Source organism: Octopus sinensis, linkage group LG17, assembly GCF_006345805.1.
Source record: "Octopus sinensis linkage group LG17, ASM634580v1, whole genome shotgun sequence".
Taxonomy (NCBI): domain Eukaryota; kingdom Metazoa; phylum Mollusca; class Cephalopoda; order Octopoda; family Octopodidae; genus Octopus; species Octopus sinensis.
Genome location: NC_043013.1, coordinates 13,984,678 through 13,997,177, shown reverse-complemented (window position 1 = coordinate 13,997,177; position 12,500 = coordinate 13,984,678). Strand labels below are relative to the sequence as shown.

The following is a 12,500-nucleotide window of genomic DNA, read 5'->3' as shown; positions in this document are numbered from 1 at the left end:
TTGTCTTTTCTCCATGTTGCTATATGAAAACTTAAGGTGGTTTTAGAGTCGGTTCATGGCTGCTGTTTTCAGCTAGGTGGTATCTCGTAGATACCCTAATTTATAATTATATATATATATATATATATATATATATATATATATATGTAAACGTTAAAAAAAAACACAAACAGGGACAAGAACGTGAAACATTTTGAAGACGACAAAAAAACACACAGACGGGACTTTCGAAGCTCTCAGTCATCAGTCAAGAACCAGATCATCTTCGCAATTTCGGCTGATTAATCTTGAGATTGCTCCAATCTGGGCAGCCCGCCAAGGGAAATCTAAGCCAGTCGCATTAGATTCCTTGGAAGAAAACCTCGAAAGTATACAACACGGTGACGGAAAAAACGGACGATGTTACTCGAAAAAAAAAAAAAAATTCAAAAATACGTAAAAAAAATATAAAAAAATAATAACAATATATATATATATATATAAACTTGCTTAGAGAAGAAGAAACGAAACGAAACGAAACGAAACGAAACGAATCGAATCGAATCGACGCGAGGGCGCTCAGTCATACAATAGTGTAATAAATAAAATATATGCATACATACATACATATATGTACGTACCTACATCTACATGTATATATACATGCATATATAAATATATATACGTGAGTACAGGACACCACAAATAGACGTAGAACTCAACGAGAAACGAAAACGTAAAAACAAGCATGGAACGGACCTTTTTTTAACAACGAAAAAACACGCTGGTGTTGAACTAGGGACAGCTGATGAAGGGGATTTTTCCTTGTGTGTTTGTCTTGTACCCTGTTTATATATATATATAATATATATATATATATATATATATAATATATATAATATATATATATATATATATATACACACATATATATACATTCATATATATATACACACATATATATATATACATACATACATACAAACATACATACATGTATGTGTGTGTATGTCCACCATCGGTGTTAGTGTGTTTACAACACCGTAACTAGCAGTTTGGCAAAAGAGACCTATAGAATAAGTACTAGGTTTAAAAAAAAGCCCTAGCGTCGATTTGCTCGACTAAAACCATTCAAAGCAGTGCTCCAGCATGACCACAGTCAAATGACCGACACAAGAAATAATAGTTGTATGCTGGTTTGTAGCGGTGGTGGTGGTGGTATTAATGGTGATGGTATTAATGGTGATGGTATTAATGGTGATGGTATTAATGGTGGTGTATTGGTAAAAAATTGGTAGTACTTGTAGTGTTAAAGTGGTAGTGGTGGTGGTGTTGTTGTAACAATTGCATTGTGGCGGTTTTGGTGGTTGTAGTGGTGGTAGTGTTCAAGAGGCGGGTGGTTTTGTTATTGTAGTACCGACGATAGTGTTGCAGGAGCGACTACAACACCATCAGTGGCAGTGTTGTAGTGGTAGCGGTAGTATGGATGTTGGTATAGATGGTGGTGGTGATTGTATGGATGATTGTAGTGCTGGTGGTATGGGTGGTGGTGGTATGAATGGCGGGAGTAAGGGTATGGGTAGTGGTAAGGATGGTGGTGGCAGTATTGATGATGGTGGTGGTTGTATGGGTGGTGGTTGTGTGGATGGTAGTATGGATGTTGGGGGGTATATGGATGGATGGTGGTGGTAATATGGCTGGTGTTGATGGTGGTGTGAGTCTGTGGTGGTTTGGATGTTGGGGAATGTATGGATGGTGGTGGTGATGGTATGGATGGATGGTGGAGGTTGTAGTTATATGGATGGTGCTGGTGGTAGTAGTATTGATGGTAGTGGTGGAGTGGATGGCGATGGTAGTAGTGGTATGGACGACTGTGGTGGTATGTATGTATGGTGGTAGCAATGGTGGTGAGATAATATTGTAGTATTCTTGTAGATGGTATAGTTCAACCCCGATCATTCAAGCCAATGATCAAAAGGTATTCCAGCCATGCCACTCCAACCTTTATATTCAGGACTACATGTTCCCCCCCCTAACCATTAAAAGAAAGCAGTACTGAGGTTTTTGAGGGCTCCTTGTCACCCATTTTTAGCAAGTTAAATGATTACATACATCAAAGGTCACCAACACGTCTCTGACCTGGTCACCCTGACTCCTCGATCCACCCGATACCCGTATTAACATTTGCTTTTTGTTAATTGTTATTTAAATTAAAAAACCTCGAGGCGCCCGTAACTACTGTCTATAGCACACTCCCCAGGGTGTCACGACACCCCGGTTGGAAACCTCTGATGTAAGGGTTCCTTCGTTGGCTGAAGTCTCCTTAGAAGTAGTTGTGTTGGGGGTGATGACGATAATGATGATAATGATGGTAGTGGTGGTGGCGGTGGTAGTTATGATAGTGTTGATGTTGTTGGCGATGGTGATGATAGTATCAGGAGAGGCGGTGGAGGTGATGGTGGTGGTGACAGTGGTGTTGGTAACGATGGATGAGATGGTATTGTTGTTGCTGGTGGTGGTGGTGGCGATGGTGGTAGCGGTGGTGGTGTACTTGGTGATGGTAATAATATTGATGACGGTGGCAGAGATGGTGGATATAGTGGTGGCAGTGTCAGTGTTTGTGTTGTTGTTGATGGTGGTAGGGATAGTAGTGGCGGTGGTGGTAGTAGTGGTAATAGTGGTTAAGAGTGTTCGAAATGAAGAAAAGTGTGCGACAATGGTGAAGGCAGCGGTGTGTGTGTGTGTGTGTGCGTGTTCTTTTGGTTACTGATGATGGTGGTGATAATGATGATGATGATGAGGAGGAGGAGGAGGCGGAGAGTGTTGATGTGTAACGTTATCTTTATTATCTTGATAATTATCATTATCCTAAATATCATCGAAACCACCACCACCGCCACCACCACCGACCCCACCACCACCACCACCAACAACAACAACAATAACAACAACGCCATCACCAGCACCACCACCGCCGCCGCCACCGCTGCCGTCTCCCGCTCCACCACCATCTCCTTCCCCGCCGCCACTGCCACTACCACTGCCGTTGCCACTGCCAACACACCCTCCCAGACAACATCTGCAGCTTTCCATGGGCGCTTTCCTTAACTCTTCACAGTGGGTGGTGATCTGAAAATGGTGGATGGCCTGTCGCAGCACTCGGTGAAAGGTGCTGAATGCTGCCGAAAGCTCTTAAATTTAGCTGAGATACAAACGGCGATAAGTGGTTGAGCATCCTGGTTTGGTTGGTCTGCGCTATGAATATCGCTTATGTCTTGTGGCACACGTCAATACGACCCTGGTGGTAGTGGTATTGAAGGTAGGGGTGGAATGGATGGCGATGGTAGTAGTGGTATGGACGACTGTGGTGGTATGTATGTATGGTGGTAGTGATGGTGGTGAGATAGTGTTGTTGTAGTATTTTTGTAGCTGGTGTAGTTCAATCCTGATCATGCAAGCCAATGATCAAAAGGTATTCCAGCCATGCCACTCCAACCTTTATATTCAGGACTATATGAGCATCCTGGTTTGGTTGGTCTGCACTATGAATATCGGTGATGTCTTGTGGCACACGTCAATACGACCCTCCAGTTCGAAAGGGATTCCTCCTTTCACTCAACTGTTCCAGCTTTCACAGTTGGAGCTCAAGAACTAGCATGTACAGAAGAGGCAAAAGGAGAGAAGCCCTATCGGACCGGATGTGCGATGCAAAACTGTTCGAAGTGGTAGCCGTTTACTTTGACCACGAGCAAATGCTGCTGTGCATTATGCAGCGACCCGATCTCTGAAAACACGTCTGAACCGGGCCAATTTAAGAACGGCTTCCAAGTATCGATGGTTGACCCTATCAAAAGCTTTTGATTAATCCAAATTGATCAGAGCGCCACTGAAGCCCATTTTGTTCCCAACCCACCGTATGTTGTGTAGAATACGTTTGCGCTTCACTGACCAGACCACCAACGACATTCTGCTAAACTTTTCGCTAATTCATTAGCCCAAATCTTAAAGTCTATGTCTAACAGAGGCATTGCCTGATTGTCTACGATGATCCCTTTGCCAATCATTTCTTGGCAGCGTTATCACTTCCCAGCTAGCAATACTAGGAATTCTCCCGTTCAACTGTCAGTTGCAGTAGACGGCAGCTTAGGAGTCACCAAAGAAGTTTGACATGGAACCTGTAGAATTTGTAAGGCAGACTATTTCTAAACCGTATGATTTATGCCTTGTGCAATTGATCATCTATTTTTGATATTTCGACAGCTTTTTTGCAGCTTCTCACAGTATTTCGTGTCATTTGCTGAGAAATGTGACAGACCATCGAGGCAAGAACTGACGTCTACTGTCGTCTCTGATACATCGCTCGTTCCAAACAGTCGGGCAAAGTGCTGCTGGAAAGCCGCACACATATATATCTGCTCGGAACTGTGTGACACGCGCTCCCGGCCCAATACATTCAAAGACTGCAGCTCAGCCTTCGGTAGAAACAACACCAGCGGCGACGACGATTACGACGACGACGGCAATACCTACAACAACAAGACTTGTCAACTGTTAAAGAGCTAATGAGAATATGATTCTTACGTAAATAAGAATCTCTGGTTACCGAGTACATCCCCCCCCCACACACTCTCTCAAAGTCTCCTTTTTCTCTCTTTATCTCTCCCTTTCTTTCTGCCATCAATTTTAAAACAGAGAGCCATGCAATATTTGCTCTAAGTCTCTCTTTGTTAATTGTTTTGATGTTAAATATAGTTCCAGTGGAGAATGTTTCAAGTGCAGTTACGTTCGTTAATTAAGAGTTCTTTCGACCACTTTGGCATCAAATGGCCTCTTCCCGTCTCAAACGTCTCTGAAAAAAAAATATTTTCTGCAATTTTTTCACTAATTTATTCTTCTCATCTATCAACAGACGTCTATGAATGACGCTTTCAACCTACGTCACCGAGAGTGGCCTCTACGTAGTCATTCGACATGTTAGAAATGATAGTTAAACTCCCTCAAATCTCATAGATGAGATTAAAAAGGAAAAGAGGGACATACTAGATAATGTCTTATCTTTTTTTTTAACCTTTTATTTGTTTCAATCATGAGACTGCGGCCATGCTGGGGCACCACCTTGGAGAATTTTTAGTCTAATTAACCCCAGTACTTTTTATTCTATCGAACTCTTTGCTGAACCGCTGAGTTACAAGAACATTAAGACACCAACACACAAAGACCCCCCTCTTTGATGGTAGTGGTGGTGGCGGTGGTAGTTATGATAGTGTTGATGTTGTTGGCGATGGTGATGATAGTATCAGGAGAGGCGGTGGAGGTGATGGTGGTGGTGACAGTGGTGTTGGTAACGATGGATGAGATGGTATTGTTGTTGTTGTTGGTGGTGGTGGCGATGGTGGTAGCGGTGGTGGTGTACGTGGTGATGGTAATAATATTGATGACGGTGGCAGAGATGGTGGATATAGTGGTGGCAGTGTCAGTGTTTGTGTTGTTGTTGTTGATGGTGGTAGGGATAGTAGTGGCGGTGGTGGTAGTAGTGGTAATAGTGGTTAAGAGTGTTCGAAATGAAGAAAAGTGTGCGACAATGGTGAAGGCAGCGGTGTGTGTGTGTGTGTGTGCGTGTTCTTTTGGTTACTGATGATGGTGGTGATAATGATGATGATGATGATGAGGAGGAGGAGGCGGAGAGTGTTGATGTGTAACGTTATCTTTATTATCTTGATAATTATCATTATCCTAAATATCATCGAAACCACCACCACCACCACCACCACCGCCACCACCACCACCACCACCGACACCACCACCAACACCAACACCACCACTACCAACAACAACAACAACAACAATAACAACAACGCCATCACCACCACCATTCAAAAATGAATCTTACCTTCCAACATAAACAGAGTTGGAATTAAGAAAGGGGGACAGTTACACAGGGGAATCAACTCTAAGATAAACATTGTTTTAAAAATTGCAGTTACTTCCCTTGAAAATTTATAACTTGATGTTGAAATATTTAATGTTAATTTCTAATGATGGATATATATGTATGAGAACTTTAATATAAGGTTTATGTATATACAGAAAAAAGAATTGGTTTGTTGCAGAGCAGACGTGTTTGAGAAAAGTATTTTAGCAGAGTAGACGTGGTGGTGTGTGTGTGCAAACCAGTTTCATACATACATAACATGTCTGTTATTTATCTAGTGCACATATTAGACAGACTGACAAACAGATAGAAGTATGGATAGATAGATAGATAGATAGATAGACAGACAGACGGACGGAAGACAGGCAACAGACAGACAGATAGATAGATAGATAGTAGCTAGGTAAGTAGGTTTAGGTACGTGTAAATGTATGATTTCATGTAGGTAGATAAACAGCCCAGAACATTCATTCAGCTTAGTTTTTCTAGTTTAACCTCAATGCTAGGCATACACTACATACGCATTGATATGGTCAAATCTGCAATAATCAAAACTGAAGTGAGGATCACAGTAGTTCCATCCTAGATATGGGATGGTACTACTGCTGCTACACATACAGGTATCCAAGACCACATACAGAGTACTACCTGAATGGTTAGCATAACATCACTCATTGACATGATCCAGCTTCAACTCCACTCTCATACCTTATTTTCTACATCTTTTATATTGTTATCGCTATATATATAAAGCTGAAGTTGTCTGTGTATGGCAGGTTTGGTAGCCTTCAACTAACACTATCTCCTCCGAGACCCTACAGCGCAAATTGACCAAAATTGAGAGTATGATAGAAGAAGGCTTGCTCTTCGTTCCGTAGAAGAAAAAATTCAAATCAGACCATGTAAACACCAAAAATTATTTACATCAAAAAGGTGCATTTTTTCTATGAAAAGCTCTATTTTTTTACGATTTTTTGACTGCTGTGTCACCATTTTTCAGTGTATTTCAACCAGAAAAATGTTCACTTAAAGAGAATAACAAGCTACATAATGCAAAATTTTTACTTTTCAAAAATTCCAATTCTAAAGGGCCGAAACAAACCCGAGTAACGCCAGGCGATACTGTTTTATCATGTAGATTCCAAATATACAAAACTTGGTCTATATAAAGATCTTTTCCCGGGAACAAAAACGATAATAAACCAGCCTGATGGGTGTTAACAAGTATGGAGAAAACGAATATGTAAACAATATGTAAAAGTAAACACATATTCAATCTCAGAGCTACAAGATAATGCATGGTTAATTCAAAACCATGCAAATAAATAAGCATATAACATTTGAGAGTAAACTGAATGCTAAAATGTTGACCTCTTTCTTTTACAGAAAAATCAAGATTTTTGTAGTAGACCTCCCCTATATCTGGCCTGTGAGGTTGTATACTGTGACACAGCTGTTACTGCAATCTAATTGTGACGTCAATGCAGTGACCAAGCACGGCAACACATTTTTGCATGTAACATGTTAATGCATTGGCACCGTGAATATGTCAAAGTTTAAACCTGGTGTGATGAATAACCGGAGAATGACATCTCTGCATTCAGCCTGTCAAGGTGGACACAGCAAGATAGTAGGAGTGTTACAGCTGTCTAAACCTGACGTCAATGTGATGAATAATCATGGAAATGGATCTCTGCATTTGGTTTGTTGTGGTAGAGATGTTCTTGAAGCCTGGCCTTGATACCCATTTTGCAGATTCAAATGGTAACATGCCTCCACATCTTGCTGTTCAATGGTAAGCTTAAGAATGATCTAGAATTTCTAGATTTACTACTTTTATTGTTTTGTTTTCAATAATACATAAGCAAAGAATGGCTGTAGTAAGAATATAGCTTCCCAACCACATGGTTCTTAGTTCAATCCCTCTGCATGACATCTTAGGTGAGTGTCCCCTATTGCCTCAGGCCAACCAAAACTTTGGGAGTTCGTATGGTAGACAGAAACTGAAAAGGTTATGTATTTGTGTGTACATCTTTGTTGGGGATTGTCCCCAACCACTGCTTGACAATCGATGTTGGTGTGTTTATGTCCCTGTAACTTAGCAGTTCAGCAAAATAAACCAATAGAATAAGTACCAGGCTTTAAAAAACAAGTATTGGGGTTGATTCAGTTGATTAATCTTTAAGGTGGTGATGCCCCAGCATGGCCACAGTCTAATGACTGAAACAAGTAAAAGAATGCTTGATTATATTGAGTCTCTTAATGTCATAATCCTAATATGGATCATTGCTTTGAGTAGTGATGAGCTGGCACATTTGTTAGATTGTCGGTAAAATGCTTTGCAGTATAATTTCTTCGAGCTGTTTACATTCTGTCTTCAAATCCTACTAAGATTAATTTTGCCTTTCATCACCTCTGTCATTTGATGCCAGGTTTTGCTTCTACACCTGGAACTAGAGATGATCTCAAAGAAGTTTATATGAAACTAGCAGCTAAGCCCAGTTTCACCCAGTCTGTTTGGATGATGTGGCTATGATCGTTTTTGGTTAGGCATAATCTATAACAGCGTTTTTCAAGCTTATAGTTTTGGGTCCCCTGTTTCAATTGGAGCCTCCAGCTGTATGAAAATTTCCTGACCCCACCCCTTCAGAAAACAGCTTCTAAGCAACTGGTTGTTTTTAATGGCAGAAGAAAGAGGGGAATTCATCAGAAAAATTTTTAATCGATTTTCTCGGTAAGTATGGGGGTTAGGAAAAAAATACAAACTGCATTCCAATCTATGCACCCATCTCCACGTGTGCCATTTTTCATGCGAATCCATCCAGCCATTTGGTTGTGAACCTCAAGACAAGAAATAACACAACGATTGCCCATGTCCAATTTATATTAGAGATGATTAAAGTTTTCAGTTTATCTTTCTGAAAAATATTTTTTGGTTGCAATTTTCTGATAAATTGTCCGACTCATAAATTTCTAACTAAATATAGTGACATATACAAATTATATAATTTGTACAAACCCTACTTGTGAAGACCTGTTGAGGCAAGTGAAAATCAAAATCGAAATCTTTCAACATCAATGGAAATTGTAGCTGAGATACCAGTGCCGGTGGCACGTAAGAGAACCATCCGAACGTGGCCGTTGCCAGCACCGCCCCGACTGGCCTCCGTGCCGGTGGCACATAAAAAGCACCATCCGATTGTGGCCGTTGCCAGCCTCGTCTGGCCCCCGTACCGGTGGCACGAAAAAGCCACCATCCAATCGTGGCCATTTGCCAGCCTCATCTGGCACCTGTGCAGGTGGCACATAAAAAGCACCCACTACACTCTCGGAGTGGTTGGCGTTAGGAAGGGCATCCAGCTGTAGAAACACTGCCAGATCAACTGGGCCTGGCGCAGCCTTCTGGCTTCCCAGACCCCAGTTGAACCGTCCAACCCATGCTATCATGGAAAACGGACGTTAAACGATGATGATCATGATGTATATTTATCATTTCAGATGGTGGCTCCCAAGGTAATTATTTACCCCAGGACTCAATGTATGTACCCTTACAAGAACAGATCACCAACGGGTAGTGTCAGAGCTATGCCGTTGGAAAATTCGGTTCCTGGTAGGGCCACCCAAGGCGGATTGGTCTGACACCGAGTAGTATTAGGGCCACAACCCAGCAGACGGGGCTCTGGTGAAAACCCTCGGAGTGTCTGTTTCGACAACCGGCAGCTCCTCGGTCGTTCTGCCCCTGCGTCTGCGGACAATCTGCGGCAAACAGGATGTCTCTACATGCGGGATTGTTGGGGACCGCTTGTCAAATCCACATATTCCTACAAAACTTCTTACATGAATTCTCAATGGCGAATACAATGCCTTGAGGGTGGTAGAAGAAGCCCACTCAACCCGCCCAGGGTGAATGTCGCCACAAGTACAAGTAAGTACACATACTTAAAGTACATGCTTTGTGTATTTGCCAGTAGGACTTCACTTGGCCTAGTAGAGATTACTTCCTCAAGGTGTCAACTGTTAAAACACCTGAAAATCACGGGAAGGTGAGATAACTCACCCCAGATCCCATTCAGGAGTGATAAACATCGATGTTTTGTTATTATTATGACTTATTAATATCATGTACCCAAATCAAATTAAAGGTGAATAGACCACCAGCCCATGGCTTATATGCATATAATGTGAAAATTATGAGCTAGTATCCACAGTCAATGCATACGTAAGAATAAATTCTATTTCATATTTCAATTTATATTTTAGAAGATATCAAGTTTATTAATACTGCATTGTGCAAGATACCAGTAAACTGGTCTGGCAGCAGCAGGAATTTGAAGTTCATGTTTGTAAATTGGTGCAGAATGATTATAAGACATTCAGGACCAGAAAATCAAAGAGAATATCAAATAGTTTAGAATGGAGAATGAATATCATTTCATGTGATAAAACAGCAAATATCATAGTTTCGATATCACATCGTATCAAATATTTCTAAATATGCTGCTAAGCATTTTGCCCAGTGTGCTAACAATTCAGCCAGGTCTCTGCCCTTAATAATAACAACCTTTCTACTATAGGCACATGGCTTGAAATTTGGAGGGATTAGTCCATTTAATAATGATAATAATAACAACAACAACAACAATAATAACAATAACAATAATAATAATAATAATAGTAATACCACCACCAACAACAACAGCAACAACTGAAATAAAGACAGTAAATATCATACCTGGAAAAATTGAGCCAGAAATGAAAATGGATGAAGCAGAAGTAATAGTGTGAAACCAACTAATAGTACTGTAACGGATGTAAATGGTACTGTAAATAGAAAGAATAGATATATCACTGTAGTAATTCTCTTTATTACGATTATACAATCAAACATAGAAGGGACAACACAGGACACTACAAACATTTAAAAGAGTTTATTTAGCGAGTTTTTTTTTAATAAAAATATATTAAAATGACTTATGTAATATTTTTTTAAAATTTTGATATTACTTTAAGTTCCAACAGCTACACCTTTTCTTTTTACCCTGGATGAGTTATGTAGGGACATTCGCTCCCAACTTCCTTACTACATCCTTCCATCTTTCCTCATATGCTCTTTCCGTTAGGTGCCTTCTCTCCATACACACATACATAAACACACACACTCATATAGATGTACATATTCAGACAGACATACAGACACGGATATGTGTGGTACTTGTCTGCCCGTCTATACGCACACACGCACACGTACACACACACGCTCACGCACACATGCTTGTGTGTGTGTGTGTGTGTATGCGTGCGTGCATGTGTTTGTCTATGTACAATATAAGGCGTGTCTAGTTTTCTTATGTATTTCCACAAAATTTTCCTCCCATCATATCTGATTTCTAAAATGCCCTCAACCACCACTTTCTCTCTCTCTCTCACTTACTCACTCTCTCTCTCTTTCCTCTACTCTCTCTTTCTCTTATTTATATTCAGTCTTTGCAATTCTTAACCTCCATCTTAATTAGCTTTCTACTTCACTTTGCTGAGCTTCAGTATATGTGAGTGCGTGGACTGTGTGTGTGTGTATGGGAGTATGTAGTGTGTGTATATGTGCGTGTGTTTGTGTGTATTTCGACGGCAGAAAATTTACGCAAGTGACTCAAGGGTTCAAGGTTTTGTGCATGTCACAGTCATGGACGATACTCTGGGCCATCAGGATAACTTTGTTTCTTTTTTTTGCTCTTTTCCATGCATTGAGTTCTATTTCTCCTGTGGCTGTGGGGTAAGAAGCTTGCTTCCCTACCAAACGGTTCCGGATTCAGTCTCACGGCGTTGCATCTTGGGTGATTGTCTTCTACTATAGCCTCAGGCAGACCAAAGCCTTGTGAGTGAATTTGGTAGACAGAAACTGAAAGTCAGACATATATATATATACTAGCATTAAAGACCCGTCGTTGCCGGGTCATAGTGCTAGTGCATGTATATATGTGTATATATATGTGTACATATTACATGTACATCTATATATATACATCTACACATAAAATACAAAATACAAAGTTATATCTTGATATCGCTAGTGATAACAATACTCAAAATATATAACAGACTGGAATTGTTAGCCCGTCTCTTGTAATTTCGATCAATTGTAACTTGTCCACCCTCTTGTATAGAAGTATGGCTACAATCCAGCCTACCTCTACTTCTGGGGGTGGGGGTGGGAGGCGTTAAAAATACTCAACTCAAACTCGGTGGGTGACACACTAATTGTACATGTAAGGCAACTTGGTGTAGTTGTGTGTGCTACATATCGCCCTCCAGATGCCCCAAGCCATATGGGCAAGTTTGAAGACTGCGTTATAAAAATAGAAGTTCTAGTCCCACTAGAACAACACATAAGTGTACTTCCCATGGGAGACTTCAATCTACCCAATGTCAGATGGCCCGAAGGCCTTTCTCTCCCAGGAATGACACGATGTGAACGAGGACAGGCGAGGTCCCTCCTGAACCTCATCAACACTATGTACATGGAACAAGTAATACTCCAACCAACCGGGGCAGGTAACACACTGGATCTCTGCTTCACAAATAATATGGATCT

General features: G+C 40.9%; 1 protein-coding gene and 2 long non-coding RNA genes across 8 annotated transcripts in view; 1 reads left to right on the top strand and 2 right to left on the bottom strand.

Moving 5' to 3' along the window:
- The window catches only part of LOC118766709, a 15,520-nt gene extending 8,090 nt beyond the window's left edge, over positions 1-7,430 (bottom strand). The window contains exon 1 of the long non-coding RNA XR_005002617.1: positions 7,296-7,430. This is a non-coding gene — a long non-coding RNA (uncharacterized LOC118766709). The remainder of the gene's footprint in view (positions 1-7,295) is intronic.
- LOC118766710 overlaps positions 1-9,477 on the top strand; it is a 44,035-nt gene extending 34,558 nt beyond the window's left edge. The window contains exons 1-3 of one of the 2 annotated variants that reach the window (XR_005002619.1): positions 3,106-3,117; positions 7,298-7,706; positions 9,410-9,477. This is a non-coding gene — a long non-coding RNA (uncharacterized LOC118766710). Of the gene's footprint in view, positions 1-3,105; positions 3,118-7,297; positions 7,707-9,409 lie in introns of those variants that run through there. The other variant, XR_005002618.1, reaches the window with a different exon arrangement.
- LOC115221048 (transient receptor potential cation channel subfamily M member 2-like) overlaps positions 1-12,500 on the bottom strand; it is a 706,843-nt gene that overhangs the window by 416,650 nt on the left and 277,693 nt on the right. The gene's annotated exons all lie outside the window — the stretch shown is intronic.